Below are 26,878 nucleotides of genomic sequence, written 5' to 3' on the forward strand. Positions count from 1 at the left end.
TGCAGTTTAAGCCAAGAAGGGAATTTACTGATTCACACAATTGAAAAGTTAAGGGTTGGGTCACCCGGCTCACGTGACTAGAGCTGGGAAAATGGGTGCCAGCAGTCATCGGGACCTGGCCTCTGCCAGCAGGTGGCCTTGTGCTCTGCTGCAGGTCCTCCACACGGTGGGTCCCGGTGACTTCAGCCTTTCGTCCCCCAGATCAGAGAAACCAGAAGAAAACTTCAGTGTCCTGTTTTCCTCTGGCTTTCTGGAGAAGCTGCTCTGGTTCTAACTGGCCTGTATCAGGTCCGTCCCCTTGGGGACTCCAGCTGCTTACCAGTCTGACCCTCACCACCCAGCCTGAGAGTGGCTGGGGGACCCTGAAAAGTACAGCTGACTCCTTCCCCAAAGTAGGGGCCGTGGTGTTACCAGGCAGATATTGTAAATACACAACAAAACAGTGCCGGATCTGACAACGCTGTGACAGCCTTCTAGACCCATGGTAAGTGTGGTCACGCTGCTTAGCAAGTGATCCATACACGCCTCTCGGTTTGACCTGCCACCAGATCTAAGTCCTGAGAACAAACATGCTGAACTGTTAGCGCCAAGCAGGTTGCTTGGCATGTGCAGGGGATGTGGGTGTTTCTTTAGGATGCGCTGAATGAATTTGCTATGGGATTTCAGGGAGGGGAGCGAGCATACTGGGACTGATTGCTTGAACCTGGGGAACTAGGGGGCTGAGATGACACACTTTTGGGGTCACAGCTATAGTCTTCTGAACATACAGTGCTACCATCTTCTCTTGCATATATCAGTTTTCAAATGAAAACGTGAGACTCACAGACATAGAGAAGGGTTCCTGGGGTGGGGGTAGGGGGTGGGAAGGCATAAATCGGGAGTTTGAGATTTGCAGATACTAACTACCGTCTAGAAGATTGATAAACAACAGGTTTCTACTGCAGAGCTCTATTCACTACCTTGCAGTAACCTACAATGAAAAAAATATGAAAACGAACGTATGCATGCATCTGTGTGACTGAGACATGATGCAGTACACCAGAGACTGACACAGCATTGTAAACCGGCCACACTTCAATAAAGAAAAAGAATAAGAAAATGTGTGGAGCCACAAGTTCGTGGCCTCTGGTAACAAGCTGCCAACTCTGGGAACGTTTGTCAAACCTATTTATTTATGGTGCAATAGGAGTGTGTACTTTTTCTTGTATCTTTAGATTTACTTCACGTCTCAGTGTTTCCTTGGAGGCCATGACTGATGGATTTCAGTATTTGTTCTCTGATAAAACGGTCCTTGGATTTCACTGTCTGTTCACACGTCTTTACCCTCCAGCACAGCACAGGGGGCCGAGAGGTGAGATGGTTCAAAATGGTGGAGCTGGTGCTTCCTCCTTGGGGCCCTGCAGCACCCGGGTCCTCTGCCCTGACCTTTCTCACTCCACGGGGTGTGTGTCTGTAACCTGTTCCCCTCAACTAGGTGGGCTCCTTGTCACACCGATCCTGTGTCACCTCGCCTGTACACGGCACCGATGCCCAGCACGTAGTAAGTGCTCAAGAGAATGATTAGGGCTACTTTGAGGAATGCTGCCTTTCCAAGGCCGGGGAATGAACAGGAGTTGTTTTGGGGAAAAGATTCTATTGAAAAAGAAGGCAGAGCATCTAAAGTTATGCTAGGCTGTAAGCACCCGGAAAGTCCTATTTATTGAGCGTTTATTACCCTCACCGAGTCAGGCTGCGGGAATCCCAGGAGAAGGTAGAATGAGACACTTGTCTGACCCAGGTGCCCTGGATGCAGCCAAGAAGGCATCAGAGACAAATGCGAAGTAGCACATCTTCTACCCCGCAGAAGTGAGGCTGCTGGGTGCTCGCCGCCCTTCCCAGGGGCGAGAGGATCTGTGGAGGCGGGGACGGTGACGGTGACCGGAGCCTCGGGGGTGATCTGTTAGTCAGGATTCTTCCAGGGCTAGGACAGAACGCCTCCTCAAAGCAGGCGTGAGAGGATGGGGGAAGGGCTTAACGGAAATGACCTGGGAGTTCGGGTCACCTCCAGGCTGGTGAGGTGACCTGAGGCCTCAGCTCTGCATGTGTCTCCGGTTTTGTCTGAGTTTTGCTTCAGGCCATCACCACATATCTCTGCACTTACATCCACATGGGTCTGGCTTAAGGTCGGGCCCTCTTTCCAGAAGGCTCCAGCAAACATCCAGGCTTAATTTCAATCCTCTCTGTCTGTCTCTGTACCAAGCAAGGTGCTGTGTCTAAGCCTGGACCACGTGCTCTGTCCTGGAGCTGGAGGCAGGTCACCTGTCACCTGTCAATCAAGTGCATTGGCTGAATAATGACACATGAGTGAATGTGTGTATCTGCTGATCCCAAACTCCTAATTTATCCCTCCTGCCTTCCCCCCGGGTAACCATGGTGTACTCTCTATGTCTGCGAGTCTCTTTCTGCCTATAAATAAGTTTATTTTTATCTGCTAGTTTGGATTTCCTATTCAAATCACCTGCTTGTCTCTCTGCCTTCAATTCTGCTCGCCTGACATTGATTTTCTACGCTTGGGCCAGCGAGATCCCACTGAGACCCCATCCATCCATCACCTTCTCTGGCTTCCCCTTAGGTGAGGGGACACCTGCTTCCCCAGGGTGGGTCTCTGCCTCCCTCCGCAGTCCCAGAGCTCACCTGCTCCCAGCCCTGGATCCTTTGAGAAGAAAGGGGGTGGTTTTCTGGCAGAAGGTCGCCAGGAAGACCCTGATGTTTGGATCTTTTGGCTTTCCTCCTTCCATGGCCCCTAGCTTCAGGGCCACCTGAGCATCAGTGGCTGTCTGACACCTATGACTTCCCAGACGGACTGGAAGGAGAAATGTGCTCCTAACAGCCTTCGTTTGCAGTGAACTGATCTCCCAGACTTTCCCCAGGAGCCACGATGAGGCCGTGTGACTCCCTCCTCACCCTGATTTCTTTAACCCACTGCAGAGTCTGCCTTTGTCTCTCTTCACCCGCAGTTTTATCTCAGGGGCTGTAACAGGGTAACGCAGCTGGCTCGGTACCTGGCAGGGGTGGAGTCAACGTCAAAGCCAGCTTCCCTGCAGACTGACTTCCCGATCTGTTGCACATTCTCCGGTCCATCTTTGTGTCTTCCTTAAACATAATCCGTGACCGCCTTTACATCCATCTGAGTTACTGACCAAAATCTGAATGCCAGTTGTGCTGGGGACAGACCTCTTATGCCCCAGAGAAGACTGCGCTCTGGCTTAGCAGAAATCCTTAAATCGGTGCTCACGGGTTCAGTTTTGCAGCCAGCTCTTCCTATATTCTCTTGAAGGGAACCATAAGAAATTATGTCAAATTAACTCCTGAACTCTGGAAATACCGTGTGCGAGGTATAGGCTGGGGTCTGACGGGGCCGGGTTTGATCAGAGCTTCCTGACGTGGACCCGTGTGAGCCGGCGCAGGTGGGAAGCGCTTGTCGGCATTTCCACCTGCCGTCTGGGAGCAATGACCCGGGTGTGGGTCCTGGCTCCACCGCTCGTTCGCCGTATGACTCGCTGAGTGTCAGTGCCTTTGTGGGCAACAGGGCAGAAGGGAAGTGATGACCCACGCAGACGGTTCCAGAAGCGCCGCCCGAAACCCAGCGGCAGTGTTAGCTCTTGTTTCGGTTACAGTTCTTGTCACTTCACTTGTCTTTGTCCCATGCACAGAACGGGACTGTGCTACGAAGAGAACCTCGTCCAGCTGTTCGAGAAACAAGCCACAGGTGATGTGGGGAAATGTCCCAGCCAGCATCTGGTCCGCGTAAAGCCTCCATCGGCGGTGCTGGTTAAATTCACGGCCCTCACCTCACCTGTCCCTGCAGTAACATTGTAAGAGAAGAGCACTGATGGCACAGTGGCTCATAGGAAAGGGACTCTGTGATGTGTGTGTGTGTGTGTGTGTGTGTGTGTTAGTGCGCTGTTGTAACTGATCTCCTCCTGTGTTTTGAAAAGTGTGATGGCTCCTTGATTTCACAAGTTCGGTCCTCTCAGTACACTTGGTCACAGGTTGGTAATGACATCCTTGGCAATTGGCATTCCCCGGGGATTAATGTTTGGTGCCAGCTTTAATGTTCGCGCCATAATTAGAATATTCATTATGCTAATAATGCTGCACCCTCCGTCTCATGTATATTTATGTATGCGAGGGCATGATCATCCTGTGTAGCTTACTCGGGAAGCAGGTAGGATCCTGCATCGTGCGAAACAGTCTTTTCCTAATCAGCCGGGACCGGAAGGAGGAGGCAATTAACATCAACGAGGACCTGCGATGCACCGAGACCTGTGTGAGGTGCTGAGAATACTCGATTTCACAGACTCCTCACAGTTGTGTCCTGAAACACCCACAACTGTCCTCTCCATTTTAAGAGAGAAGAAAACAGAGGTTTGGGGCAGGGAGTGACCGACTCCACGTCACAGGGGTTAACTGATGCGTAATCCAGGGGTTGAGTCCGAGGCTCCCCCAGAGCGGTGTGAACCAAGACGCCTCGTCTCCGTCCAGCTAAGAGGACCTGGGGAAAGGTCACCCCATTGTCACTTTCCTCGTGAGGGGACTGACTGGAGTCGGCTGCGATTTTTGCAAAGCCATCGGGGAGGTTTCAGCAAGAGAGGGGCCCAGGCAAGTACAAAGCACTGTTTGAATAAATGCAGGATCTCACCACTGAAGTCCTTTATTAAAGGACGAGAAGTGTGTTAATATGTACAACCAGAAGCAGGGCTCCGAGGATGCTGGCTTCTCAGTTTGGGGAATTTCTAGGAGGTTTCCAGGAGCGATGTAGTCTTTTCTGTCACTGCGACTCTGGAGGAAGACTGGGCAGGAGAAGAGATGGAGGGCTGGGAGGGGACGCATGAGAGGTTTCGGTCACTCATTTCCCTGGGGTCAGCTCTAGGGGGGCCCGGGGTCTCCTCTCTGTGACTGTGGGAAGTTACTTTGCCTGTCAGGGCTTCTCGCCTCACCTTGTAAAATCAGACCATGCTAGTCAGGGTTCTTTCAGCTGCAGGCGACAGAAACTCAGGAAATAATTGCTAAGCTTCTCTCTTTTTCTTGGCCTGCGGACGAGCTCCCTTTCAGCAGTGAGAAACGCCCTAGTCAGCAGCTGTGGGCTTACCGTCCCAGAGCGGGGCCTTAGAGATGACACAGCTGCTCTCTCCAAGTGTCCAGGTCGCAGATGCCAAGGAAGGATCTGGACGGTCTGTGCAGGCTCTCAACCTCACTCCCATGCCTGTGGCCAAGAGGATGGAACTGTACAACTCATTTCTACCAGAGGAGGCAGGGAGCAGGGATGCTGGGCAGACAGCACTGACTGGCATCTGCCAAAGAGAAAGAATAATCCTTGTGAATTTCCAACTATGCCCAGAAGTGTTTGCCCATTTTACCAGTTAAGCATTTACTAATTTCTCCTGTCCTATTTTGTTCCCTCTTTAGGGTGACCGAAATTGTTTTCAGAGTAGGTGGGAGCTCTAGCCCCCTGTTCAGGATTTCTTCAGCAAAGAATTTGTTTGCTCACTGACTGGCTTCTCTTCCCTTCAGTGGGTGCAGAAGACCCCCGCCTCCCCCCGGAAGTCACGGGCATCTGGAGTCAGGAAAGACGGACTCCCAGTGCGCGAAGGAGCCCCAGTCACTGCCACCATCAGGACAGTGGATTTATTCCTCCCTCTGCCTTGTTAAACATATCCCGGTGAAAGGAGATCAGCTTTAAACCTTTACGCTTTATTACATCACTCCCTCTGCAAAAGCGTCTGAGGTGACCTACCCCCAAACACTCACTCACACACACACACACACCACACTCACACACACACATACACACAACACACTCAGACACACATACACACAACACACTCACACACACACAGACACACAACACACTCACACACACAACACACTCACACACACACATACACACAACACACACACACATACACACAACACACTCACACACACATACACACAACACACAACACACTCACAGAGACACATACACACAACACACTAATACACACAACACACTCACACACACAACACACACACACATACACACAACACACACACACACAACACACATACACACAACAGACACACACAACACTCACACACAACACACACATACACAACACACACAACACACACATACACAACACACACAAAACACTCATACACAACACACACAACACACACTCATACACACATACACACAATGCACACATACACACAACACACACAACACTCACGCACAACACACATACAACATACACACAAGCACACTCATACACACATACACACAACACACTCACACACATACACACAACACACTCACACACACACATACACACAAGTGGCAAGTCACCACCCAGCCAACAACCAAACAAGAGGAGTGACTCAGTCAGTTTAACAAGGTTCAGGTAGAAACAGACTTCCAAGGGGACAGAGAAGAGAGCAGGTGGGTGACACATTGAACATAAAGGTGACAAGAGGACCTGCGCTTCCACATCACATCCATCCCAAGTTCTTGGCATCCAGGACAAAGAGAGAGACATTCTGTGACCTTGCAGAACACCCAGTCTGTCGGGGTCAAGGAAGCGCTCCCCCTGGAGACAGACGTCATTCCCCCTCTTTTCCAGCCCTGTAGTCGCAAAGCCATTTCACGTCTGAATTTCTGCTTAAATGTCTGTGAAAGCCACCAAGGCCTGTTTCCTCAACTGCAGAAACAGTGCATGCGACGGATTCTAGCCACTCCTATCGACAGGAAACACGGTCAGGACACTGAGGGCTTCAGGCCGGCCCACCTGGGCTCAGACGCAGAGCTCACGTGGTGGAGGTTTGCGGGGCACCTGCCTTAGAACCCAGGCTACGGTTCCCCACGTGCGTGATGGTCAGTTTCCAGGCCCGTGGACATACGGCCTGAGCGGTTTCACGTCTCCCGCGTGGTCCATGCGCGAGCCTCCTTCCCGAGATGCCCGGGTGCCCTTGGTACTTGAGTGCCACTTCCGGGAGCGTTTCTGAGCTGTCCGCAGGCTGGAGGCTGCTCTGTCCCCATGCCTGTCTCCTCACCACTCAGCTGTCCGAGAGCCCTGCTGTCCGCGCGCACCTCGCGTGGGATCGTGGACAAAGTGCAGCAACTCAGCAGGTGTCTGTCTGCTGAATGGACAGGGCTAAAGGCTCAGGGTCTTTAGAAAATAGAAAAAGAGATCCCATCTACTCAGGTAAATTTCAGGTGAGCCTCCCGCCATACGATCTTGAACTGGATACTGTTGTCAACATGTGTGGGGCGAGATGGGTTAAAGGTCTCTGCCAAGGGAATCAGAGGGAGGGACATTCCAAAAGTCTCAATATATTCCTATTTAAGTCACTCTTCTAGAGAGAGCCGAAATGCCGCTGTGCTGGAAGGATCCACCGGTCAGCTGGTGGTGCTTACTGAGTGCCGACCGCGGGCTGGTGCAGTCGGCGGGGTGCGCAGAGGCTGGATGGCCGAGCGGGGCTGGGGCTCCCACTCCCAGGACCCGCTGCTCCTAAGTTTCTGCCTGAACAGCTGGTTGGCAGTGGGGCCGATTCCTGAGCGAGAAAAAGCAAGAGGAGGAGCTGGATTGGGTGATGGGCTCTGTGCAGGGAAGGGGGCGGGCAGGTCGGCTACTACCTAATAGATTTTTCTGGACCACATTACGTTTGAGATATCTACTCAATGTCCAGCTCAGTTATAACTAATAAGAAGCTGCTTAATTACAAGCGTATTTTTTCCAAGATCTTGGAATACGATGTAGTCTGCTCCTTTCACAGGGGTCTTAAGTTTATTTTGACTTTTCATCAACGGAATGGAATGCTGTTTCACACGCCACCTCATGCCTCCTCCACCATTCTTTATCTACTTTGTTTCTTTTCTGTTGATTTGGAGGAAAAATAATAAACCCTGTCCTGTTCTCCTCAGATACGGTATTTCAGTATAGCAAAAACCTGCAACACATTCATTCCACAGCCCTTGACTGACCTCCTGGCTCTGCGTGAGGCTAGTGTAGGAAGTTGAAAGGGATAAATACGGAGGGGAATAAAGCAGAATGCAGAGTGCTGTGAGGAGACAGATGGGTCAACACGTAATCGGGACCTTCTGTTGCAAACAGACATAAAGGGCAACTGGAACCCACAAAGGGGTCCTTCCAGGAGATGCTGGGAAAGCTGGACAGTGGAAGTGTCTCTGAGGTGCCCTTGGAAGAATGGAAATCCAGGAAGCAGGGGGGACAGGGGAGCAGCTAGGGCCAGGCTGCAAGAACAGTGGTGCCGGGCTAAGGGACTTGGACTTCGAGAGGCTGAAGCTGGTCAAAGTTTAAGATAATGGACTGATGACACCATCAGGTTGGACGATGTCTTATCTGCTGATGCCACAGTAACTCTGTGTCTGGGGAGAAATTCACTGTTCTCCTCCTGTGTTCTGGTGGGACTGAAGGCTCCAGAATCACATGCAGACTCCTCCATCCTGGGGACATGGTGCCCCAGCCCTCACTCCCCCACCCTGGGAACAGAGCTTGCTCTCTGGACCCTTATTAAGCTTCCAATTCTAGAAGGAATAAAAGGAAAAGCTACCGTTGGTGGTAAGATTGCTCCATGCTTTCTGTGGCCAAAGGGTGGGGGTTCCACCTGCCAGCATTTCAAAATAAGCGTTCCATTTTTCACATCTGGTCAGACCCCACACAGGTGGGGGTACACAAATGTGTCAAGGATGTTTCATACTGGTGTCGTGGGCACGTGTGTGTGTGTGTGTGTGTATGTGTCTGGGTTTTTGTGTGTGGATGTGTGTAGCAAGTTGGCCACTTCGGCAGCCAGGGCTGACCTCTCCCAGAAGAACTCACGTCAAATTATTTTGATGAAATGCTGTGAAGCCAATTCACAGGCAGAGAAAAGGACCAGTTTCATCGTGAGAGTCTTTTCAGTTTAGAACCAGAGGCTTCCAGACGGGGTGGAAAGCTACGCTGGGCAGGAAACATGAACCTTCCTTGCAAACCTCAGATGAAGGGCACGTCAACCGTAAATATTTAGCGTCACTAAATGCTAGTATTTATTAAAAACACGGGGCTTATTTTAAAGGAGTTCCAGGCTGACTGTGCTTCATGCCAACCAGCATCAGCTTTGCCGAGAGGCTTTACCTCTCGAGGAGAGTTTCAGCAGCGGGCATTCAGCGAGAGCTGTACACCTACACGCTGCAGATGGTTTCGTTTTAGAAGAGATGAAACTGCATTTGGTGGAACTGATTAAATATAAAAACACCACCATCTGCCACTTATTCTAATACGAAATGGTTTGGGCAGATGCTGACATCTTTCGGGATGATGGATTCATCCCCGACAAGAGAAGATGCTCAGACGGTCCCGGTTCACGGGAGCAATGGCCGAGCCCTACGCTTTGGTGTTGGCGCAGCAGGTGAACAGACAGCACTTTAATAATGAGAAGCCAGAATCTCTAAGCACATCGCCTGCCTTCTCCCCTGCCCCACCTCCCTTGACTTCTGGCCCATGTTTAGCTGGAAGAATATTCTGTACACACGCTGCCTCCTCTCACGTGACTGATACCAGCACTGGGATAACGGGAGGAATCAATTCTCACTTTGGTGTTAAAAACTTTTGAACGCTCCCTACATATGCTACTGCTGGGTATAGAATTGTCAGCTCTAGTGGACTGTGGGGCTGCATTAAAAAATATATTGTTTACAAAGAAGCCATGACACGTGTTCCAGACGGACTTAGAAACAGCTGCGTTCGTGCTGTGAGGCATCTGTGGTGCCCTGACGCCCTGTACGAGGTGGCAACTAGTTGTGTCTTTGTGCAGGGGTATTTTTGTCACCATTTCTTCACAACTTAAGTATTTCTAGAAAGAAAATTTAGACATCAAGATGTTTATTTGGTGCTGTGTTTATAAAATATCTTTCTATTTATGTAGCAATTGTTAGATGAGAAATGATTTTTTTTTCTCTGATAGAATTAAAATCAGAGGTGAAGCTGGGTTTTGCCGTCTCGTTCATCACATTTTAAAATAGTTGAATTCTTCATAACGTCTTAGGCAAAGTGATTTAAGACTATTTCTTGATGTTATTTTCAATTAAATGCAGCAAGCCTATATCCCAAGACATTTGTGCTACGATTACATATGTCCATGTGCCTATAATTACGCCTGTTTGTGCAGATACGTTCCCATTTTGTGCTCGGAGAGAATTCTGTTCTTTTGAATTAGGTGCTCGTCTGTCTACTCAGTTCCTCTCTATTTCCTGTTGTCTGTTTCTTCTTCTAACTGCTGTCTAGTCTGGTAATTAAAGTGGTAGGATTAGCGTCCCTGTATTTCTCTGCCAGCATCTCAAATGAGACTCGTAGTATGTGTGACTGGAACCTCCACCTCTCAGTCACATTTCCAGCATCTCTCCTCTGCCCCCTCTCTTTCCTTCTCCTTGCACTCCAGCCTTTAAACCTCTTTTCATGTCCTGCCGACATCTTTTCTCCCCCATCATGTCCATTGGTCTTCTCTATAGTTTACCGTCTTATTTCTTTCCTCTTCCTCCAGAGGATGGGACTCACAGGGGTCACCTTTCCAGAGCAGTGGGAGGCTCTGCCCGGGTGGTTTCCCACTCTTTAACCAGAGTTATCCCCACACCTTTCCTGTTAAACTTCCTTCTTCTCTCTCTCTAAACACTGATTCGTCCTTTTCTTCCCCCTTTCTCCCTCTCTTCTCTCTCCCTCTCTGGCCTTCCTGGAGGACCTACCAGGTGACAGCTGGAAACCCCAAGAAGGATGAGATGCTGTTAGGGATAGAATCGTGTCCCCCAACCCATGTGTTGAAGCCCTAAACCTCAGTACCTCCAGGTGTGACCATCTAGGAGAGAGGGTCTTTAGTGAGGTAATCAAGTTAGGTCACTGGGGTGACCTTGATTCTGTCTGACTCGTGTCCTTATAAGAGGAGACTCACCTGGAGGGAAGAGGACCCCGTGAAGACTCGGGGAGAAGAAGGCCATCCACAAGGCCACGAGAGAGGCCGGGACAGCAGAGCCTTCCCCGCAGTCCCCAGAGGGAACCGCTTCTGCCAACAGCGTGATCTTGGACTTCCAGCCTCCCTAACTGAGAGACAGTACAGTTCTGTTGTTTTGCCTCCAGCCCATGACGCTCTGTTATAGCAGCTCTACTAAATGAATGCAGAGACCGGCCCTGCCCTCCAGGGTCCCACTGGAAGAGAAATAAAGATGCAAAAGGCACCACAAGATGGTGACAGGTGCTCTAATGAAGCGCAGTGGAAAGACAGAGAGAGATTCGAGGAAAGGCCATCCGAAATAGCCAGGAAGGCTTCTTGCAGGAGGGGGCATGAGTGTTTAAATTATGAGTAAGGCTTTTTCAGGCAGATGTTTAAAGGAAAGCATTCTGGGCAAACGGGAAAACTTGTGCCACTTACGAGAGTCCAGGAGAGCTGTGGCCACAGGTGAGTTGTCTGGTCGCTCGGGTAGCGGTGGTGGTCCACGTGGCACTTGTCCCCTGCACCCGCCTTCCTTCATGACATGACACCACCTCCCGCCTCTGCCCCCTGCTTCATTCTGATGGACATTCTTTGGAATCCAAGGTAATGTTTCAAACCTTGGATCTGAAATATGAGCGGAGCACAGGTCCTTCTCTCTCTTGCTGGGAACTTAGTGGTTTAAGGCAATGCCATGTTGTTGTGACACACAGCTCTGTGGCTTGGCTGAGTCCAGCTGGGCAGTTCCCTCAGGGTCTCTCCTGTGCTGCCAGATGGTGACTGGAGCTGGAATTCATCTGAAAGCTTGACTGGCATGGAGTCCCATGTGGCTTTTCCACTCTTGTCCGGGGCCCAGCTTGGATGGATGGCTGGAACACCTGCCTGGATCTTTCCCTGTGGCTTCTCTACATGCTGGCATGGGCTTCCTCCCAGCAGGGCCGGCCCAGAATGTTCAGACGTCTTGCCCAGGGCCTGGCTTTCCCCAGAACTAGCCTTTCGAGGGACAAAGGCAGAAACTTGCACGCCAGCCTCAGAAGTCACACAGCAATGCTCCTGTCCCATTTTATTGGCTACTCCAGGCCAGTCATTGTTCCAAGCGGGAGGGGCTGCGGGAGGGCGTGGGCACTGGCGGTGCGGTTCACTGGAGAGCAGTTACCCCCAGCACTGCCCAGGTCCTCTGACTGGTTAGTGCTGAGCTCCACCTTCCTCGTGGTTAGTGAGGCGGCTCGGGGAGATCATTGTCAGGAACTTGAATTAGATTTTATCTGCTTGAGAAACCTGGACCAAAGGAGTGTCAAATGTCATAACTAGGTCTCCTTCTCCAGAGCCAGGGTGGCCGCGGACAGGTGTCACAGTCCAGAGCCCCACGGGGCAGCCCAGCTGGAGCCAAAGTTGGCAAGTAACAGAGACCAGAGACACTTCTTTGGCTGGTTTGATAGCTCCAGGGCGACTTAAAAAAAAGATACATCTTTATTATATTTAGGTTAAATCAAAAGGGCATCTTTTATAAAGCCATGAAGCCTTTGTTTAATGAACGAGGACCCGTGAGTGTGACGGTTCTGCCTCCTCGTAGGAGGTACCTGCGAGCTATATGATTTGATGACCCGTGAGTCCTGATGGTGGGACATGCAAGGAAATCCTCTTTGAAGACAAAGTGGCTAAAATATAAGTCAAGGTGAAAAATAAACTGGCTGCTAATTCCTCTCCTGTGAAGTAACTTTCAATCCTAGTTAGAAGGATTAATTCTTCAAAGCAAGGAGCCTTGTTTGCTAAATCCTTGCAAGAGACATGGACATTGGCAGGGACAGGACAGCTGGATTTTAAGTCACAGGCAGAAGCCAAGCTTGGTCTGAACTCCCGGCACGCAGCCTCCTCCCTGCGGCGGCCCATGGGCTGGCTCAGGTCGGCATCGCTGTGTTCACAGACTCTCAGATGACTCTGCCTAATTTGCACAATTTCCCTGTGATATTAGTTTTCATTTTTTTCTCCCTGCGAGCAGATTTTTCCTGCCATCTGCTCATTTAACTCTAATTGTGGTGCCTGAACATCTTGTGCAGTAAGTGACCGTGTCCTTGGAGGCTCCTTGAAGCTGAGCGCCCTGCGACCCGCGACACCGTGTCAACATGAGACCTTATTGGGCGGGTCCTGGTGACGTGGGTGCCCCACTCCCGATTCAACAGAGCGCAGGTCCGGAATTTTTTGTCCTTTTGATCGGAAGGCTATACTGTTTGATTGCTCTCAAATTGCTTACACATCTGTTAGGACAAAAAAATTCCCTACATAATATGTTTTTAGAAACAGCTTTCCAGAGTTTGAACCTGGCAAGTGAAGGCTGAAAGAAGGAATGTTGATGTTTAAATCCCCCACGACCAGGAGCAGAAGTTTCTCAGGTCTGGCGAGTTGGCAAGACTTTGAGGCTCCTCACCGATAGGTCTTCTGGGGACAGTCCAATGCGCACTTGCTTTCGAACGTGCAGCTCCTCAAAGGGAAGACTGGCTTTCTCTTGCTCAGTGTCACTCTACCTGGTGATGCAGGTGAAGGGGGAGGAAGGAGGGGGCCTGGCAGTGACATCCTGCCCCATGATGCTGAGTCCCCTTCTCAGAGCTGAATGGGGGAAGGGTTTCAGTTTGGTAGCATCTCTCTTCCTGCGAAACTGTTTGATGCCTCCTTGTTTGTGGGTGTAGCCAATGGTCAATTAATCTTCTCTCCCCAGGGGCCCCCTTTTTGGAGTGACTCCTACTTGTTTCTAAAAAATTCTTCCAGCTGGATTTGAGTCACCGTCCGGCAGGCTGTGTGTATATGTGCATATCTCCTGCTAGTACATAGAAAAGATTAAAAATGGTAGTTTTTTTTTTTTTGTATAGCACAGGGAACTATATTCAATACCGTGTAATAGCCTATAATGAAAAAGAATATGAAAGGAATATATATATATATGTATATCACTGAATCACTATGCTGTACACCAGAAACTAACATAACGTTGTCAACCGACTAGACTTCAATTAACAAAAAGGAAATTTCTCCCTTCCTATTTACAATTTAATGCCTTTGCAGGCCTCAATCAATTCATCCCTCAGTTTTCATACTTCCAGACTCGACACTCACATTAAAGCTCTTCTAATCCTTTGCATAATTTTTGTTGCCTTTCTCCTGGTCTTTAATCTCTTTCTTTAGAGATATTCACGAGAACAGCGCTGGGTATTTTTTTTGGAGGGGTGAATTCTTTTACCATTTCACTCTGATTTAATCTAATCTTGTTTTTTTCTGAGGACTGTATCAGCTGTGTCAAAGTTGATAGATGTTTTTTGTTTACGATCAGATTTCAGAGTTTGGTTTGCTCCAAAGCAGGGCAGAAGCAACCTTGAACTTTCAAGAAATAGCCTATACCAACTCCTTGAAGAATGTGGCCTTCCTTCAGATCAGCCACAGTGGGAGCATTTACACCATGGAAATTGGCAGACACTACAAACTGGGCTTTTTTTTTTTTTTAAATGAAGACTCAGTCTACCTTTGTGTCACTAGTTATGACAGATAGATTTGGTACCCATGGGCTCATATGTACAATTCAGACCAGCTTATGGTTCATGAAACATTGATGTTCTATGAGAATATAATAGGTGCTCATCCAGAAAAGGGTTTTGAATAATTATGGGCTAAACAGGATTAAAGATTTTTTTTTAAATCAAAGGCTTCTTATGGTCTTTAAAAATGGTAATATGCATTGTGAATATTCAAGAGATAGAGGGAGAAACTGAATGAGATGCCTCCCTAATTATTTAACCGAAGAGCCTTCTCCCCCTAGAACACCAGCCTGCTATGATGGCACTGCCCCTGACAGCCTGGTTTAGATTTCTTTTTCTCCGGGAAGTATTCCGGTAGACTTACCTCGGTGGGTTCGTGAAAGCTTCCTGTTGGCGGGGCTCCACGTGAACTAAGGGAGCTCAGAGACTTCTCAGCGTTTCCTTATTCAGCCTGCATCTTCGTCCCTGCCTTGACCAGTTCTTACTCAGCGCCTCATTCCTGACAAATACGTCCTTGTCGGGAACACCCAACCTTTGGGACTTGATGAAATTTCTTTTCTTAAAGTCTAAATAAATTGTGTTTCTTTCTCCTCATGTGCTGCCTTCTCGTCTCTAAAATCCTAATTAGCTAGATATTGCTGTGAGAAGGAAGCACCCCCCAAACAATTGTGCTCATGTGTTGGGCGACACCACCTTTGATTACAGGTTGTGCCTACGTGTGGCGTGCGCAGCGGTCCTCATCTAAGGATGACACGGCCACCTGGCTTCTCATCTTGTCATCATCACTGCCTGTATTTGCACGAGGCCAGGGCTGTTAATTCTGCTTTAAATAAAAGATTGACAGTCAGGTCAAAGTTTTATGTACAGCACTTTTTTTGTATGTTATTCACTTTTATTTTGATGGCCCATTGATATGAATTGAGAAGAACAATTCAAATGGAGTATTAACAAATAGCAAGAAAAGATTTTAATGTGGAAGAAGAATCAGAAGGGAATTGAGAACTCTCTGAATAAACACATACACATACACATACATTTTTCTCAAGATATTATTTCTATGGCTCCCGAGGTCTGTGCTCTGATTATGTGCGAGTCTGTCTTATTGAGTTCTTACTGAGGGGGTGGGGGACCCGAGACCCCTTATGAGTGATCTAAACAAATGAACTTCCAAGAGATAGATGCCCTTGACAGAGCTATTCAGAGTCTGGACCTTTCACATAAATATTCATGACATGCTGCAGAGAGTTCAGTTTGACAACAAATAACTAAAAATGGGCTTCGATCTGATGGTTTCACTCTTATGAGCTTTGTATATTATGAGCAATAAATATACAACGATATTTACTGCAGCACTATTCATAAATTCAAAAAAGTGGGAAAGCTTCAGTGTCCACCAGTGGAGGATTTGTAGAGCACATTATGGCAGGTGTATGAAATAAATACTCTACCAGTCATTTAAAATGGTGATATTGATTTGCATTTACGGACACAGGGAATATGCACTATATATTGTTAAGTTAAAAAAAGCTACTCATGAGAGAGCCTGTTCGTACACCCATTTTTACTAACCCATGGGGCCAGTTACCCTCCGTTTGGAGGGTGAAATTTATATACGTATATATGTAAACCCAGAAATAAATGTGCATAAATATGCATTGATGTTTATGTATCAAGCGTGTTAATGATCAACTTCTTTCAGAGAAAGAAATACAGGTTGTCTTCTTTGTATTTTCTGTTATCTGCTTTTTTAAAAATTGAAGTATAGTCGGTTTACAGTGTTGTGTCAATTTCTGGTGTACAGCGTCATGTTTCAGTCATACGTGTACATGCATATGTTCTTTTCATATTATTTTTCATCATAAGTTACTACAAGATATTGAATATAGTATAAACTTGTTTATCTATTTTATATATAGTAGTTAGTATCTGCAAATCTCCAACTCCCAATTTATCCCTGTTATCTGCTTTTTTTTTAACAACATGAATTCATTAATTTATTATTAAGAAAAAAATCAACTCGAAATCTATCGGTTTTATCTGTCAGGACTGGGCATATTTCCAAGGCTCTGCGATCCCTCAGCTCCCACGATTGGGAACCTCTTTCCCCTGCCAGCCCAGGGCTGTGTGCACCCGTCCCCAGGGCAGCCTCACTGGCCAGAGGCACCTGAACTTCGGGATTGGGAGTTGCATGTCCTGGAACTCAGCCTCTAGGAGCCTGCCTGTCTGGATTCTGCTTTATTCCTGAGCCCAGAACTGGTCTCTGGCTTTCTGCTGATTCCTTGTCTTTGAGTCATTGAAGTATCATCTGTAGCATCCTGGCTTTTCCAAGTGCCATCTGGTCCTTGTTGGCCTCCCCTGGCAGTAGCACATGGCCTCGCCCTCCGTGGTTGCTCTGCAGACCTTCCTTCTTGGAACCCGTCGGCCACTGAGACGGTTACCCCACTGCCTACTCTGCAGATGCCCAGGACTGTGCTGTGCCCACCAGGCCGGATGGCCTCTCGGTTCCTGCAGGGGGTCCTCCCCTCATCGCCGTGCCTGGCTCTGCTGCTGGGTCTCCTCCCTGCTCAGGCCTGTGCCTGTTCTCAGATGTGAATCCAGGGAGCTTCTATCCCATTAGACCGCATGGCCCTCGACAAATCAACTCAGACCTGATGCTGGATACACCTGTATGCAACGATCTGGAAAAACTCCCCCAGTTAGTGGGGACCTGTCAGAACCAATGACAGGCCCGGGGGCAGGAAACCCTGTGTGACAATCGTTAGAAGAGTTGTTTGTGGATCCTGGGCCCTTTGGGGGGTTTGGTGGAGACCTTCTTGCACAGACCTCAAGAATCATAAAAATAATACCTTGAGAAAAATGCATGTGTATTTATTCAGAGAGTTCACAATTCCCTTCTGATTCCTCCTTCCATATTAAAATCTTTTCTTGCTGTTTGTTAATGCTCCATTTGAATTGTTCCTCTCAATTCACATCAATGGGCCAGCAAAATAAAATCTGGTAACTTACAAAAAAGTGCTATACAAAAGCCTTTGATACAACATCAATCTTTGATTGAGTTTAAGCAGAATTAATAGTCTTGTGGAAACACAGGCAGTGATGATGACAAGATGAGAAGCCAGGTGGCTGTGTCGTCTTTAGATGAGGACCGCTGTGCACGCTACACGTAGGCACAACCCGTAATAAAGCGTGGTGCCACCCAACACATCGGCACAGGTAATATCCTTCTCAAGTGCAAAACACATTTCTACCCATTCTATTGGCCCAAATAGTCAAATAACCCTTGCTAACCATAGAGGGGCCCTGAAAGGCAGCCGGTCTGGGAGACAGGCTTCTTCAGGTGGCTGTGCAACACAGAGAATGATTTTGCACCATGAATTCATTTGATAATTACAACTTGCGGTAGACGAACCAGGCCTGATACAGATGGAGCAGACATTTAAAGAAAATCACTGTTTTTTAATATGGAAGAAGGCCCAGGGGGCTTCAGTGGGAGGTTGAAGGTCACATGGCTGGTGGGGGAAGGGAGGGCCAGGGTGAGCCCTTGCAGGCATTCTTTACCATTCATTTGTCTGTGTCTTGTCTAGCAGAAATTCATTTATTGATGGGTGACCACAGAATCAATACATTCTTTCAGGTAGGATATGTACTATGCCTGAGGTGGTGCGGAGCAGGTGAAGTCAAGTCAGTGGAAAGGCCAAAACCAGCCTGCAAATCACCAGGTCCGGGTCCTCGAAACTGTGGGTTTGTCTTCTCTGGTCAAACTGGAATCATATTTCAGGGATTGCGCTGGGTCAGAGCACAGCCTGAAAATCACACAGGGATGCTTCTGCGGGGCGGAGCGGCCCTCTCTTCCTGCCCGGGAGAACCTGGTCTGGGCGAAGTTTCCATTCTCTTCTGCATCTCTCTTTGTCACTCTGCTTTTGTCACGGCCCGGCCAGGACAGGCCTCTGACTCTCTGCCAGGCAGCTCTGCCTCTTCCTTTGGCTTCTTCCAGTGTCCTGATAAATAACACACGGCCTGCAGCTCTTCAAATGAGGCCACTTTTTCTAAGCAACACCTCCGTGTTCATTTCCACCCTTCTGGGCTTTACCTCAGTAGGTAAATAAGATACAAGGGGACCTGGTGTTCGGCAAAATTGACTAAATGGGCAGTAAGAACAAGCATGAGATGCTATTACCCTGGAGGAAGAACAAGAAACTCTCTTCTCGCCGTGGCCACGACACTTCTGGCAGTCACTCCCTGCCATTTACTTACAATCTTTTCTTTTTTTTTTCTCTCTCTCTCTCTCTTCCTGCCTCTCCCCCTTCTAACATTCATTTTGTAGATCAATACTACGTCTGCAGTGTCAAAGAACGGATACAAATGCCTCTTCTCATTTAGAGGCCATTTGCAAGAAGGAAAATCATTTCTCCGACAAAAATCAGGCTTTAAAATTTTTGCCAGGGCATTAGCTATCGGAATGGCGCTGCTAGAACACGTCCACTGTAAATCATGCAACTGCAACACTTATTAAAGACTCATTAAAGTCACGCTTTACTACGCAAAGCAATTTTTGGCTATTGCAAATGTGGTTGCTTGTTTTGTATCACTATGTGGTCTATGCCATTGAGTGGAGTTCCCCAAAGAAGCCTTATTGTTAGCTGCACGGAGTGAAATTCAACCGCGTGGGAACACCTGAGAAACTCGTGTTGCAAGTATAACGTCCTTTGTTTCCTCCTCGTCAGCAGAAAAGATAAGGGATCATCCATAGAAATTTGAAATAGAAGGTAAAACAGACCCAGCGAACCACTGTCTCTATTTCCTCCACTCTTTACCCTGCTTCTGTGTCCTACGCAGCTCTGTGCCTCAGTCTCCTCATCGCGTCTGCATTGTGTGACGGTTGAGAGGGTAAGTGAAATGACACACGGGGTGTTTAGAAGAGTGCCTGGCATGCAGGAAGCAGACGATGATCATTACTGTAACTCCGTCAGCAGCCCAGACTCAAACTGGGTCCTGCACCTCCCAGGTGATGCTTGGCAGAACCATGTTTATGGCAAACTGGTCCTTCCGTAACCAGCATCGGCCTCCAGAACAGGAGGATGCGGTGCCTGGGAATGCGCACAACAAACTGTGGGATGATTTACAAACTGGACCTTCATGCTTCTTGGAGTTCGTCGGCCATCAAATCTGCTTTAGGCAAAACCCACTTAGAGTTGTCAGGATTAACTCCAATCAGATGCTTTTCACCCATTTATGGGCAGATGGGGTCCTGGTAGAGATTCCTTATATTTTGATCATTTTATACAAAACCTCCCAGATTTTATGATTTGAACCTCATACATCAGTCTCATTGATATATATGCCGTCAGCTCAGTGTTATAGTGACCACGGTGACGTGTTTTGACAGCAACACCTGTCACCTGTACCACGACCGCTGTTTATTTGGTTGGCGTAGTTATGTGAGATCCTGTTCATCCTGTGACTTCACGTACATTTTCCCAAACTCCATGGACTCTCCGAGTTAATGCTGCTTCGGATGGAGGCAGAAGGACCTCCAGTCTCAGCTACAACTTCTGATCACGAGCCCACGGCCTGTCCACCGAATATGGGAGTGCATTACATCATCGAAAAACTGGGTATCCCTCAGCCCAAGGCCCTTGGGAAGGGCGCATACACAGGATGTGTGATGAGACCCGGCTGTGGTTACGTGGTGGCTGTCGAGGTGAGAATCACGACAAAACCCGGGGCCAGAGCTCGTTTCTGTGAGAACGTGCAGCTGCTTTTCCCAAACCACATTTTCACCGAAGTAGTTAACAAGGCCACCTGTGGACACGTGTTAGTTTCACTCGCGGCAGCTGATGCCTGGGGCCTTTGCTGTGCAGTGAGGGTCCACGGGAGAAAGCCCCACATCCTAAGAAGGAGCTAGGAGCTGGGGTCGGACACCTCCGAAGGCTTTACCAACGCTTCCTGGCACCCTTACCCGCAGGCTGCGGGAGAAGAGGCCGGGCCCTGGAAGGGCAGGGGTGGTGGCTGGCCTCTGGGGAGCGCAGGGTCTGGGGCTGGGTGGGAGCCTTTGCTCCCTCCCTCGGTGGAGGGTGGACAAGTCAAAGGCAAGTCTCCAAAGGACTCCTCAGGGTCAGAGGACTAGTGTCTGTGAACGAGGCGCCTGCAGCTCCTGCCCAGGAGACGCTGGCTGAGCTGTGCAAGCCCCTGGGCCCGTCCTCGCGCTGCCGTCAAAGCAGAACTGGAGGGAGCTTAACACAGGTTCTGTGACATTTGAAGATGTACCTGATCATAGAGACTTGCATTCTGGATGCAGAGATTCCTGAAGGCAGGAGGCAAGCTGACACGCTAGTATGATGTGGCCTGGAGAGAGACGGGGTGGCCTCCACCCGTTCCAGCTTTCCTAGGCCATCAGGGGGCACAGAAGAGAGGCTGCCTGGGTTCTCGTGGTCCAGACAGAGGGCAAGGGCAGTGATTGGAGGCAAGGACCCTGGGATTGGTGGTTCAGGGCACCGAGAGGAAGCCATCCTTCCTCTGGAGCCCAGGGTGGAGCTGAACAGCCCCCCGAGAAAAGCACACAGGCCAACCACCGGGAGAGCGCCCCGTTAGCAGGGGTGCAGGCAGCACCCTAGGGACCTCCTCCTGCTGCACCCGCCCGAGTGCCCGGGCCCCTGTGCTGTTTTATGCCTGGACAGCTCCTCCAACTGCATCCACCTCCGGCCCCGTAACTTCATTCACGTCACTCCTTGAAGACCCCTTCCTCGGCCACTTCATCTATAAGAGCACCTCGTGTCCCCCACATCCCTCTTCCCGTTTTATCTGTCTACACCACTGCCCGGCCTCATTCCACAGTTCATCCTTTAACTGGGTACCGCGCCTACTCTGGACACGGGGCATGTAAGGTCCAGGAGGAGAGGGGCTTTGTTCCAGCTGACTCTCTCTCTCCGTGGCCTAGAAGAGACGGCATGTATCAGGTGCTTAGGAAACAGCCCTTAGACGGATGAATGAATGAATGAGCCGGACTGATCCTCCCACCATGGTCAGGTGGTCAGGCATGGTGGGCTGACTTCTGCACGAGTTGTTCAGCTTTGCCCCTCAGACCATCATCTGTCCTTCCTGGACCTGGCCCGTGCCTCGGGCTTAGTGGGCAGGGCTGGGTTTGACCGGGAGAGGCACCTGCAGGACACTTGGAGGAGAGAGGGTCAGGGTCATTGTTCCCCCGGCCCCATCCCTGCTGGACTGTGTGTGGCAGTGGCTGGGGCCACCGGTGCCTGCCCGATATGCCCTCTCCCATGGCTGGGGCTCCGTCCTCGTCCCCTCAGACCTTGGCAAGGCTTCCTGCCACAGCTACTTCCTGGTCTTCCCTCACCCGCTGATGGCTTCACCCCGCGCACCGCCCTCTGAGCATTCTCTTCATGAAGCTCATCCATGGCCCCGTGAAGCACCGTCTCTTTTTTGCAGAGACATGACCGATGTGGCAGCCTCCTCACTCACCCTCCTTCACCCTGAATGAGTCACGGGACCCTGGCTGCCATGGGCTGGCAGCAGCAGCAGTACCCGCAAGTTTGTTAGAAATGCAGAATCTGGCCTCCCCATCCCCACGGAGTCAGAATCTGTGCTTTGAGAAGATCTGCATGATCTGCACGCCAGTCCGTGTAGATGAGGGAGGAGGCGTTGTGTGAACAGGGGACCTCGCCCCGTCCCGACACCCCATGGCACTTTTGTAAACTAGCAAAGCAGGTTCCTCAAACGTCACCTCCTCCCCACTTCCCTCAGCCTCTCCTGGGCGGACAGTGAAGGATGTCCACTTGCTCTGGATTCAGGCTGCCCAGTTTTCAATCTTGCTTCTCCTCCTCGTTAGCTGTGCAACTCTGGGAGAGTTCCTAACCCTCTCTGTTTCCTTGCTTGTCCAGTGGGGGTGGTAATGATGCCGCCTAATGGGGTTGAGATGATTAAGTCACACGATGTATAAGAAGTGGAGGAACAAAGTCTGTGGGTATGTGTGGGAGGAACAACCCAGACCAGGAGGATAATCGGGGAGCCAGAGCCTGGGGTTGGTGCCGCCGCCAGCATCACTTAGTGGGCGCTAAGGACGCTAAGGACGCTAAGGAATGCGGGTGGAGGGGGGTGGTGGTGTCATTGTGGGTAGGAGCGGAGGCGGCACGTGTAGGTGATACACAGGCTGGAAAAAGCTTTTGTGCATTTCAGCTCCTGAACACAAGACAATCACCTGCAATGGTAATCACTCCAGCACTTGTATTTATCTGAGAGCTTGCAAGGCCCTTTCAAAGACATAATACAGACACTCAAGAGCCTAGGAAGCAAAGCCCTGAAAAGAGCGTTCTGGGCAATGCTCAGTCAGATGGAGACCTTCCAGAATAAAGTTGACTGTAAATGAATCCCTGCTTCCAAATGTAATTCTGCAGATGCACTTTGATTTCACAGCCATTGATCAATAATTCATTTGGCTTGTGACTGCCGATGACATGATTTAATATGTCCAGCTAAATTACGTTCCCATAGGAACACTCATGCATACCAAAGGAAAGAATTACAATTACCGCAGTGAGGGCCTGGAATTGAAGCAAGGCTGAACACATCCTTAGACGTGCTGTTTGAAATAATAAAAGGGCCTCGTGATTAAATCAATGGGGGACCTAAAGCAGACAGATCTCCGTGAGCCCAGGACTAGAGATACACGCCCACTGGGGAGCACTAGCTCTGGTCAGTACCTATGAACACCCACCCCTAAGAGCAGAACCGGAAAGGCTGAGGTGAGTCATCCCCAGCATGATTAAAACTACCTGAGATGTTCTGGGTACCCCCGGTACTCACTCAGACTTCTCAGAAACTAGTTCATCCTCTCTACTGCTGGTGGCCTCTGCCTGTTTCTCTGTGTTCTCTTTTGTGGCCTTGACTGGTTTAGAAGCATTGGGCATAGCCTCAGATTGCTGAGGTTCAAATCAGAACTCCACTGATCACTGGCTGTGTGATCTTAGTGAGTTACTTGCCCGCTCTGTGCTTCAGTCTTCATGTCTATTTAATAGACGTAATCATATCACTTTAACCCATGGTTGTGAAGATTAAATGAACTCTAGCGCATTTACATCGTTAATGCGGTGCTTGCCATGTACTTAGGGTCCCATAAATGCTAATAATGCGTATTTATTATTGTCACAAATGGTTTCCTAATTGGGCAATTTACCTCCAATCTTTCTATCTCAAATACTGTTTACATGGCTGCCGCGGTAAAATCCTGGAAAACCTACTCTGATTGCAGAGACCTTAGCAGCCTCCTCATCCCTCTGAGGTAAAGATGAGGACTTCTAGAGGCACACACAAGCATCCGTCACCTGGCCTCTCTCTAGCTGTGCGGGCCTCTTCCCAGCTTCTTAAAAGTCCTGCATTTGCCAACCTGTGTGTTCGCACTCTTTCTTCCCTCCACCCGCCCATCCACCCGTCCATCCACCCGCCCATCCACCCGTCCACCCACAGGGCAAATACGTATTGAGGCTTACTGTGTTAGGTGCTGTGGATATATAGAGGGTATAATGATGAACAGGTAAAGAAAAAGCTAAAAAAATATTGGGGCTAATGACAACTATTCTGAAGAAATGCAACAAGCTCACGGGGGTGGGGAGTTCCTTTAAGTCGGGTGGTCAGACAGCCCTGGTGGGTAAAGGCATTGGAGCTGAGACTTGGGGAGGCTGCTATGGAAATTTCTAGAGTGAGGATGTTCCAGGCAAGGGTGACAGTTTCTGCACAGGTTTTACAGTGAGCCAGCGGTTGTAACAAACAATCCCCAGGTCTCAGTGGCTGAACACAGACAGCGCAATTCTTTTTCACTTCAGAACCCGATGTGGGTGTGGGGCGGTGCTTCCCCGGCCACACGGAAGATGTCACCCCACAGCCTCCAGGGGGCTCGGTACCTTGTGTATCAGCCGTCAGATGGGAACCAGTGAGGGCCCGGAGGACTGTGGGGGGGGGGGCGGGAAGGGGCAAATACCAGGCTGCACCCACTCCACGGATCACATGGGATAAATGCGAGGGGGCTTTGAAATGCAGCCTCTCTGTGGGATTAGAGAGGAAAAAGGCAGGACACGTGGTGACACATTCTGATCTCTTTCCCTGGCCTGAGGGCCAAGAAGAGCTCGGACTGCCTGAGGAACAGGAAGGCATTGTCTGCTAGAGTTTAGTGGGGGTGGGCATGGGAGTGGGGATGGAAAGACCCGAGGGCAAAGGGTTTTGTTGAAACAGGGCCTGATGGCTATTTTTAGGAGTTTGGATTTTATTTTAATCTCAAATGGAAGCCTTTATAGAGAGTTTTCTGCTGGGGTGGGGGTGACTTGAGCACGTTTATAACTGCAAGAGACCTTGTTGACATGGAGAAGGAATTGGGGGAGTGTATTCAATTCCTCTTGCTGCTGCTGCAAATTGCCCCCAAGTCAGTGGCTCCCACACGACAGTCCCACAGACAGGCTGGAGGTCCGGTGGCTGTGCTCCTCCTGGAGGGGCTTCAGGAAGAGGCGGTTTCCAGGCTTTCTAGCCTCGGAGGCCGCCTGCTTTCCTTGGCGCAGGGCCCCTTCCTCCATCTGCAAAGGGCAGCCCTGCAGCCTCGCGTTCCCGCATCACATCATCTCTCTCTGACTGTAACTCTGCTGCCTCCCTCTTACACGAACCCCTGTGACCACGCTGGCTCCCCAGGTTATCCCGGATGCCCTCTCCATCTCAAAACCCTTCACTTCAGCACAGCTGCAGAGCCCCTTTCATTGTGCCAGGTAACAGACTCACAGGTTCCAGGGATTAGGACGCGGACCTCATTGGGGGCCATTGTTCAAGCAACCGCCTGGTGTAGGGATGATGTCAAGACAACCAGTAGAAAGACGGATGTCTTGGTCCCGAACTAAGATAGTTGTGATGGGCTGCGTGGCTTTGCAGGCTGTTTGGGGGCAGAAGCCACAGGTGGTGGCTGGTCCTGGGAGATAATAAAGAAGGAACCAAAGAGAGGCCCAGGTTTCTTTCTTGGCTGTAATTGATGAAATAATGACCAGAATCATTCCAAGAGTCTATTCAGTAACCAATGATGAGTAAAAATTCCAAAATTGTCTGTAATTTGTAAGGTTTATGACAAGGAAAGAACTCATAATTATAAACTGGTTATCGCTGGATATTACACACTGATTTTGTCTGAATCATTAATTAGCAAATGAATCAACAGCTGCTGGTAGCTCATAAACAAGCTATTCTAATTTATTTTTTAAAAAGAACCATGCCGTGAAAGGGAGGACCTAGAGAGGTGAAGACCGAGAAATATTCCTTACAATTATTTTCACGTTTCAGGCTATATTTTAAAAACGGAATTTGTGAGCCATCAACGTTCACTCAAAAAGCGAAAGCAAAGGTTAAGCTACAATAAATTAAACGCTTTAATTTAAAAATTGATGTGGACTAAACAGTTGCGTATCTTCCGATGTCTCACAGACGTCTGAGGTTGTCATTGCTTTTCCACGACTGTGGGCCTCAGCTTTGACTTCCATTTTTTCCCTTCAGTCTTTTCCACTTCTGATCTGCTTCTCGAGTGCTGTGTGTTGAGCTACCCCACCATGCAGTGGCTAAAGGCAGTATCCATTCTGTTCTGGTTTGGGGCTGTGTGGTTCAGGATTTCAGGCAGAGCCAAGGCTGCCTCTCTGCTTCCCTTGGTGTAGACTGGGGTGGCTCCGTGGTGTTCATCTGGTGGCTGGTCTGGTCTGGACCATTCCGGATGGCTTCACGCACATAGGTGGAGCCTTGGAAGGGTGGCTGCATGCTTGGGCTCAACCGGATCCCCCCTCCATGTCCTCCACGTGGTCTCTCCTGCAGAGTAGTTCAGCCTTGTTCCATGGCTGCTTCAGGAGAAACGGGATTGGCAGATGCTCCTGGTTCTCTCAAAGGCTGGTCTTGAAACTGGAGTGGGGTTGCCATATGGTACTTTAATTGCTCTTTCTTCATTTAGTATGGCAGTCTCCGATTCCATCCATATTGCTGCATATGACATTATTTTATCCTTTTTATGGCTGAGTAGTATTCCTTTGTGTGTATGGGGGTGTGTGTATGTGTATCACAACTTCTTTATCCAACTATATTTGATATCTTGTAATAGACTAGAATGAAAAAGAATATGAAAAGGAACATATATACATACATATATGTATATATATATAACTGAATCACTATGCTGTACACCAGAAACTAACGCATTGTAAATCAACTACACTTCATTTAAAAAAAAAAAAGAAGATGGAGTGGGGTTGTCAGATTTAGCAAATGAAATGACAGGATGCCCAGTTCAACTTAAATTTCATATGAATGATCATAATTATTTGTATAGGTATGAC

The 26,878-nt window shown here is 49.1% G+C and overlaps 2 long non-coding RNA genes across 6 annotated transcripts in view; one reads left to right on the forward strand and one right to left on the reverse strand.

The window, feature by feature from the left end:
- The window catches only part of LOC135323089 (uncharacterized), a 33,502-nt gene extending 27,536 nt beyond the window's left edge, over window positions 1-5,966 (forward strand). For 3 of the 4 annotated variants that reach the window (XR_010384288.1, XR_010384290.1, XR_010384291.1), the window contains one exon: window positions 5,449-5,966. This is a non-coding gene — a long non-coding RNA (uncharacterized LOC135323089). The remainder of the gene's footprint in view (window positions 1-5,448) is intronic. The other variant, XR_010384292.1, reaches the window with a different exon arrangement.
- Window positions 848-12,086, reverse strand: LOC116157400 (uncharacterized). 2 transcript variants are annotated; one of them, XR_010384286.1, is made up of 3 exons: window positions 11,440-12,086; window positions 3,042-7,575; window positions 848-2,305 (listed from the first exon to the last, which is right to left on the reverse strand). It is a non-coding gene; the product is annotated as an uncharacterized LOC116157400 (long non-coding RNA). The 2 variants fall into 2 exon arrangements; XR_010384287.1 differs by lacking the exon at window positions 848-2,305 and having other exon boundaries at window positions 4,659-5,333; window positions 6,501-7,575.
- Between the last annotated feature and the right edge of the window lie 14,792 nt (window positions 12,087-26,878).

This window comes from Camelus dromedarius, chromosome 15 (assembly GCF_036321535.1).
Source record: "Camelus dromedarius isolate mCamDro1 chromosome 15, mCamDro1.pat, whole genome shotgun sequence".
Lineage (NCBI taxonomy): Eukaryota > Metazoa > Chordata > Mammalia > Artiodactyla > Camelidae > Camelus > Camelus dromedarius.